This window comes from Herpailurus yagouaroundi, unplaced genomic scaffold (assembly GCF_014898765.1).
Source record: "Herpailurus yagouaroundi ecotype Mexico unplaced genomic scaffold, PumYag 207, whole genome shotgun sequence".
Classification (NCBI taxonomy): domain Eukaryota; kingdom Metazoa; phylum Chordata; class Mammalia; order Carnivora; family Felidae; genus Herpailurus; species Herpailurus yagouaroundi.
Window position 1 is genome coordinate 1,960,439 of NW_024412438.1, and position 9,113 is coordinate 1,969,551.

Sequence of the window (9,113 nt, forward strand, 5' to 3'; positions counted from 1 at the left end):
GTGAACAAGTCACAACACGTTTGAGTTTTCCCAAACACGGGGCATTGATTAGCCGTGGCATAGATGAGGCTCAACAGCTCGCCTGGAATCTTCGCAGGTAAACCGTAACCACAAATAATGAATTTTATCCTAGTGAGGACGTGCGTCCAAGAAATACCTAAACGACAAAGCTTGAGGGCAGGACCTGGCAGTTTGTGTTTCAACAAGCCTCAGGATGCTTTGGAGCAAAGTCAAATCAGAACCACTGATCTGATCTGATTGGTGAAATTGGGGGACGTTGTGGGCATGTGTGGCCCAGCCGTTCCCTCTGCTCCCGTCCTGGGTCCCCCCCTCCCCCCCCCCACCAGTTTGCATGTTCTCTCTGCCAGGGAGTGGAAGGGAACTGTCCTCATGGACGACGTCCAGTAATCAGACGGGGGAACCATAAGCAAACTAATCATAGCCACTGTCAAAGTAAGATATTCGAAAGCCCTCTCCTGAGTAAATAATGCATCAGGCTGATAAATCATAAGTAAGGATGTAAAGCATTTCATGAGAGTAATTAACACAACCCACCCACTGAAGGCACATGAAATCCAGATCAACTTCAAGCACGCACGAATTAAACTCATTCCAGGCTGTGAAATAAGGCACACTAAAGTTGTGTGCCCTTTGTTCTGGAGATCTACTGCACAGCACGGGGACCGTACTTAACGATACTTTATTGTATATTTGAAATTTGCTAAGAGAGATCTCCAGAGTTCGCTCCACAAAAAAAAAAAAAAAAAAAAAAAAAAAAAAAAAAAAAAAAAAAAAAAAGGAAAAAGAAAGAAAGAAAATAGTAAGTATGTGAGCTGATGGATATTTAATTAGCTTGATTGTGGCCATCATTTCACAGTGACTACCCCTTATCTGTGGTTCCAGGAAGCCGTGGTCAGCCATGGTCTGGAAATAGAGGATCCTCTCTCTGACGGATCATCAGACGGCCACTAGTAGACTGACGCTGTGTCACAATGCCTCCACCCTTCACCTCCTCCATCTCATCACGTAGGCATTTTATCATCTGACATCCATCCTCACAAGAAGGAGGGAGAGTGCAAGATAGGTGTTTTGAGACAGAGAGAGATAGAAACCATGCTCATATAACTTCTAGCCCAGTATATTCTTATAATTGTCCTATTTTATCATTAGCTATTGTTGCTAATCTCTTACTGTGCCTAATTTATAAATCAAACTTGATCCTAGGTATTATGTACAAGAATAAATATAATAATGTATTTGCAATTTCAGGCATCCACTGGGGGTCTTGCAACATATTACCTACAGATCAGAAGGGGCTATTGCACTTGTAAACTGAAACATCAAGTTGTACACCTAAATACACGCAATTTCTACTTGTCAATCATATGTCAATAAAACTGAAAATAAGTTAAAGTACGCCTCAACACAGTTAAGAGAGTTAATATTATATAGATCTTTTTTATAAATTTTTATTTTATTTTATTTTTTAATTTTTAATATTTTTAATTTGAGAGAGAGAGAGAGAATGTGCATCAGAGTGAGGGAGGGGACAGAGGGAGAGAGAGGGAAACTTAAGTAGACCCCATGCTCAGGGCAGAGCCCAATGCAGGGTTCCATCCCATGACCGTGCGATTCCGAACTGAGTCAAAATCAAGAATGGGACATTCAACCCAATGAGCCACCCAGGTGCCCAATAGACGGGTTTTTAAATTATAACATAATTTAGTTTGTAATAAATAACTATATGATAAATTTTAAATGTCCATATGTTTGATATTTTAAAGGGCACTTCTAAACAACCTATGAATCTAAGAAGAAATTGTAAAAGAAAGTGGAAAACTTTCAGACCCAAGGGATAATAAAATTAATCATACTTTCAAAACTTCAGGATAAACCTATAGTGCTTCTTGGAGAGAAATTCATAACCCTAAGTGTTTACATTGTAAGAGAAGGAATGTGCAAAATTGATCTAAAACAGGAACTTAGAAAACTAATATCAGGAGAAAAAAACAAGGAAAAGAAGAAAAAGATAAATATGGGAACAGAAATTAATACATAAAGAATAAACAAAGAGGATATATAAATTAAAGAGTTCGTTCTACGGGGTGCCTGGGTGGCTCGGGTCATGATCTCATGGTTTGTGAGTTTGAGCCCCAAGTGGACATTCTCTCTGTTTGGGATTCTCTCTCCATTTCTCTCGGCCCCTCCCTTGCTCACCATCTCTCTCTTTCTCAAAGTAAATAAATAAACCTAAAAAAATAAAGAGTTGGTTCTAGGAAAAATAATAAAATAATTAAAATAATATCGGGAGGAAAAAAACAAGGGGAGAAAGAGAAAGATAAATACAGGAGCAGAAATAATATAATAAAAAAATACAACAAAGATATATAAATTAAAGAATTGGTTATAGGGAAAATATAATGAAACAATTAAACTCCTGATAAGACTAACAAACAATAAAAGGGAGAGGGGGTAAGAATATGGATATTAAAAATGAAAAATGGATAAACTGCAGGCTTAAACTACAAAGTTTAAGTTGATAACTATGGTTTAAAGTATTTTTTTAAGTTTATTTATTTTGAAAGAGAGAGAGAGAGAGAGAGTGCATGGGAGGGGTAGGGTCAGAGGGAGGGAGGGAGAGAGAAAGAGAGAGAATCCCAAGCAGGCTCTGCACTGTCAACACAGAGCCCAAGGCAGCTCAATCCCACGAACCATGAGATCATGACCTGAGCCAAAATCGAGGGCTGGACTATGAACCAACTGAGCCACTCAGGCGCCCCCCAGATGATAAGTATTAACAATATATGCCAATTAATTAAAATGTAATTAGCTAGACCCATTTTCGGGAAATTTAAAATCACCAATGTCAAGTTCGGAAGCACTAGAAACTCTTAACAGTGAATTAGTTAAAAATATTACTGTAAAAGAAAACATCAAGCCCAGATAGCTTAACAAGTGAGTTCCACCAAATATTGAAGAAAACAGTAACTCCTGCTTTTAACCCCTGCAGAGAACAGAAACCCGGAAATTCCACTCAGCGATGCATTTTATGAAGCTCGCCTGATGCCTGATGCTGATTCCAAAATAAACAAAACCAGTGGAAGAGGCAGACTCAGAGGCCGACTCACTCGTGAACATCAATGCAAAATTCTCCCTTCACGTACTCCTGAGCCAGATTCAATCATGTGCACTAAGTGGTTACGGCTGAGTTTGGTTTATCTCAGGAATTCAAGATTGATCTAACATTTGAAAAAATGAACAATGTAATTTATCATATTAACAGATTGAGAGAGAAAGAATGATTATCTCTTTGACGCGGCAATAAGAAAACCATAATCACTCATAAATGTAAAAATGAGAAACAACAGTAAAGCTACAAATAGAAAATACAGTGCTCGATAAAGGCGCTTTAAAAAAGTCACGCCGTGGATCCGAGAGTGAACTGTGAAAAGCATTTCCTTTTAAGGAACATTTAAGATGGAGAGCAAAACACGATTAATAGCTAACGCAACTTCCATTCAGCGTTGGAGGAGATAGTGGCTATTGCAGCAAATAAACAAAAAAGGTTAAAGAAATTAAAATAATAAATACTGGGAAAAGCTGTAACTATTGGCAGATGTACTCTTACTTGTGTTGAAGCATCATAACCACAAATAAATTATTAAAATTAGTATGGAGTGTCGATTAGCTTTGCTGGATACAATTCAATTCAAAAAGCCAATGTCATTATTGCATAATGACAACAATCATAACATATAATTAAAGAGAATTCACAACAGCAATAAAACATATATAAAGTACTTAACAAAAGATGTTCAAGACTTTTGGAGAAATTCTTGTGAATTTGTATTCAACATCATTACCTAACACTTCTATATAAATGATGAGACTGAACACATTTGTGTGAAGGGAAATCAATATTAGGAAAACCTCTCCTTACCCTGTATTGGCCTTTTGATAAGACAAAATCTCATACAAGTTGCGGAAGTGGTGTTCATGGAATTTGACAACCTTCCCCAAGGTCATTCCCCAAGGTCAAGAGTAATCATGATATTCAAGAAGAAAAGGGAGAAAAAGTGTCCTACGTGGGGTGACAGGGATCCCATCGTAGATCAGGTGAGTCAGATTTAGAAGATAATTTAGTTATACTCAGTGGTCTAGGAAAGTGACAGTACTAAAAGAAATTGTAACTTAAACTTTGTTTTATACGATAAAGAGCCATTTTGAATGTAAATCTTTTCTCTAATGGCTTTTTAGACACAGAACTAAAATAGACCATGTGGGAGAGTATGAAATCCACATGAGGAGCTGAACCATGTTCAGCATCTGGAATCCTCAACAGGAGGTTGTAGGGTGTCCGCCATAGTTTATAAAAAACTCCACATAATTTCAGCTCAAAAATTGCCAAAAGAACTTTTATTTTTTTTTTAATTTTTTTTTCAACGTTTATTTATTTTTGGGACAGAGAGAGACAGAGCATGAATGGGGGAGGGGCAGAGAGAGAGGGAGACACAGAATCGGAAACAGGCTCCAGGCTCCGAGCCATCAGCCCAGAGCCCGACGCGGGGCTCGAACTCACGGACCGCGAGATCGTGACCTGGCTGAAGTCGGACGCTTAACCGACTGCGCCACCCAGGCGCCCCAAGAACTTTTATTTTTATTTCTTTTAGACTCCTACAAGTGTGAACAGAAGGGAGGAAGAGAGTGAACGTGATTACCACGTTAGAAATCAAGAGCTGTTATGAATTTTCATAATTTTTTTTATCTTGGAAAACAAAGACTATTTTTTGTTTGGTTTGGTGGGGAAATACCACCTTCAGATATAGCTGAAATGATTAACCACCAGTACAGTTCATGAACCGATCCTAATCCCTCATGGTGGACACACTTTACGATGCCCTCAGATCTATGAAATAATGTGGATGATGCAAACAAACATCTGTGATTCCTATGCACAGTGGTCTAGTTTCCAGGGACTTACATCTTATATACTTTACACACACACACACACACACACACACACACACACACACAGTTTTTTTTTTTAAGTTTGTTTGCTTATTTATTTATTTTGAGAGAGAGAGAGACAGGGAGAGAGTGCACATGTTGGGGAGGGGCAGAGAGAGAGAGAGAGAGAGAGAATCCCAAGCGGGCTCTTGGTCTCTCTGATGCGGTCTCAATCTCATGGATTGTGAGATCCTGACCTGAGCCAAAACCCAGAGTTGGACACTTAACTGTCTGCACCACACAGGCGACCCTTATATCATCATGTCTTTATGCTTCTCTTATTAACGATCATCAGGAGATTTATTAAAAAGTTTCTAAACAAACTTTGAGGTCCAAGTGATGGTTTTGTAGTTTCAACTCTAGCTAATTTCCTTCCTCGCGGGCTGGCTACTCTGAAATTTTCATTTTTCTTCTTCGAAAGGGGGCTAATGCGACATGCCCACTGTGACCCTTCCTCTCATTAGGGCTTGTGAGTGCATCTCTGCCATCAGCAAGACACACAAAGGGCTCTGCCTAGGAGCTCTAAGTGACAGGGTGCAGGGTGGGTGTGGGCTCTCCAAGTTGTGACAGGTGACCTGAAATGGGGTCACTTATGTCAGGGGGTTTACAATGGAGCTGGGGGGCCACTAGGGAAGTGGGCTTCATGCACGTCCTCACCGAGTGGAACCACAAACATTTGAACTGGGCCAAACCACAAATATTCCAAGGACTCTGCGCGAACATCTACAACCTGCTACATATCGGATTTGCTTGGTGAGAGCCCTCACGACCAATTATGCTCAGCCAAGATGACTTTCCTGCTGCCGACACCAATCCAAATTCTTTGTAAACAACACACACACACACACACACACACACACACACAGACAGACAGACACAGACACACACACACACACACACACACACACACACACACACATTTATCAGTTTTCCTTAAAAGTCCCTCCTGTTTGTTCCCTAGGGTGACACAATCTCGGTTGCTACCTGAGTCTGTGCTCTCCAAATCACTATTGTGAGACCCCAAATAAATGCTTTCACTTGTTTTATTTCAGCTCTGCCTCTTTTTTTAATTTTTTTAAACATTTATTTATTTTTGAGACAGAGCATGAATGGGGGAGCGTCAGAGAGAGAGGGGGACACAGAATCTGAAGCAGGCTCCAGGCTCTGAGCTGTCAACACAGAGCCCGACGCGGGGCTGGAACTCACAGACCACGAGATCATGACCTGAGCTGGAGTTGGACGCTCAACCGACTGAGCCGCCCAGACGCCCCAATTTCAGTTCTGTCTCTGTTCTTGGTGGGCGATGTTTATGTTTATAGATTGCATTGAAGCTCACATAAGAGAAAACTTGTAGAAGAATATCTGTTTGCTCTACATACACTTGAGGATTTTAGGCTGTATAAAGTCTTTCTGGGATTGGGCGAGATACCTTTTCAGGGGCGATGGCAAATAGAAGCAGCATCCAAACACTGGAGTCAGAGAAATATTATTCAATATAAAGTGTGTGCGCGTGCGCGAACATGGAAAGGGTTTCCAAACTATAGCTCCAGATCCATCTATGCTTCATGGACCCAATGGGATCTCTAGCCTGTTTGTGGAAATAAACTTTGGTTGGAACACAGCCACTTACATTCATCTGGGTATCGTCTATGGCTACTTGTGTCCTACAAGTGCAGGCTGAGTGCCTGTGTTGGAACCCAAAAGGCCTGCAGAGCCTCAAGTATTTACCGTGTGGCTCAATAAAAAGTTTGCCCATGCCTTTGTACAGTATTTACATGTTATCCTATAAAGTATAGACTGGGAAACTTTAACAGGTTACATTATAGTTCTAGGGCAAATTATATTCTTAGCACAAATTAATGAAGTGTTTGCTTATCGTTTTTATATTTGTTCGCAATTTGGCATCTCACCACTGGTGGCTCTGGTGCGGAGACGGCATCCTTAGACGTGTTGTGGAACACTTTTTTTATTATTATTATTATTTTAAATATTTTTAATTTTTTTAACGTTTACTCATTTTGGAGAGAGACACAGAGCATGAGTGGGGGAGGGGCAGAGAGAGAGGGAGAGAGAGAATCCCAAGCAGGCTCCACGTTGTCAGCACAGAGCCCATCGTGGGGCTCAATCTCGCCACCCTGAGATCACAATCTGAGCCGAAATCAAGAGTCAGATGCTTAACCAGCTGAGCCACCCAGGCACCCCAAGAATGTGTTTTATATAACTTTGAAGAAAAGGATCCAGGGCTTTGTCACAGGGATCTCTACTCAGTCAGCAGTGACACTCAGAAGTTGTCCTAATAACCTCAAAGGGAAACCTAAAGAGTATATTCATCAAGTTTGTAGGTCACATGAAGTTGGCAGATGACAGAGTCAGGATCTAATAGTGTCCGAAATCACTTGGAAAACAGATGAGTGACACAAGATAGACTGTAATGGAGGTAAGGAAGGGACTTGTGTCTGGGCAGCAAAACAAAGACAGAAAGTACAGTAACCACAACAAACCCTCCAAACAAATATGGATAGGAAAAAAAAATCTTTGTATCCATTCATTAAGGCATTATTAGGGTCTTCTCTACGCCAAGTACTGTGTTAGAAAGAGGGATTTAGTGTGGAACAGACAAATATGGGATAGACAAACATAATCTCTGCCTTAATGAAGCTTAGAGTTCCATTTGCAAATAGATAGTGGATGTAAGTTACTAGAAATGAGATGAATTCATAAATACAGAGTTTTCTAGAAACATATAACAGAAGAATCTGGCCTACCCTGGTTGTAAACGTTGAGTACATTTATGGAGGGTGGATGGGGGGGGACAATTATCCGGGAACCTTTTTTAAAAATTCTTATTTATTTTATTTTTGAGAGAGAAAGAGAGAGAGAGAGAAAGAGAGAGAGAGAGAGAGAGGGAGCAGGAAGGCATAGATAGAGAGGGTGAGAGAGAATCCCAAGCAGGCTCCACACCGTCAGTGCACAGCCCAACATGGGGCTTGAATTCACAAACCATGAGATCATGACCTGAACCAAACTCAAGAGTCAGACGCCCAACGAACTGAGCCACCCAGGTGTCCCAGGGAACCCTTTCCTTAATTCACACAATGAACAGTAATTGAATATCTACTTGGTCTCTGTCTTCACTGACTTTGTAATTTAATGGTAAATAGCGAGAAATAAACATATAAATCAATAATTAAAATGTGTGCTATGAAAAGAATCTCCTGGTTGCAATGACAAAATAAAGGTTGGAAGATAGGGTGTTTACATAATGTGGTCAGGTAGGACGTCTTTGAAGAAGAGACATTAAGGTGGACACCAAAGAATGAGGAGGTGCTACCCTGGAGGAGGAGACAGAGGTACACAACAATGGGGTTTTGTTGTAGAATGTTCCAAGCAGAGCGGAGTGTGATTCCAAAACTTAGGGGACGTAGCTGATTTCTCTTTTTATGTGAAATCTTTGTAGCCTTGTTGCTGTTTTCAGTGCCAAGGCAGTGACAAACTCAAGCCCATCTGGGATAGGGTGACTGGTATGCTGAAGGACTTTGAGGTGGGACAGTCGGAGGTCCTTCCACTAGAAGCAAAGACAATCAAGTCAGGACGTGAAAGCCGTGTTCTAACGTTGGTGAAACGAGAGTCGTATGGGGTCCAGAAGGTCACCCCAGGACCAATGTGTGAGAGTGACAAAGAGATGAGTTTCAGTTCCTGGAAACTCCCATTTCAACAATTCAGATTGGTGCTTTTATTTTGTAACAAGTCAACTCCTCAATCGGGAAACTATAAATTAATGTTGGACACACGAGACAGGAAAATGGTATAATGGCAGGCAGGGGAAGAAACTTAAAGTATATGGATCACCTAGTGTGTACTTTTACGCGCTGCCTTTTATGTATTTTGTCGGAGAAATGGAAGACATTGAAAGGCAGCTATGGTGTTCTCACAGGAGACCAACATCAGACTAAGCCACTCTGTGATCGTGATGATATGAGGAAAAAAAAAAAAGAAGGCCACTTAATAATCTTGTAGAAGCATGTACAAAAATGAGATCACCATACAAACTATAAAAAAGAATCTCCCTCTCCTAGCTAATATGAATGACTGCTGCTTCTCTATCA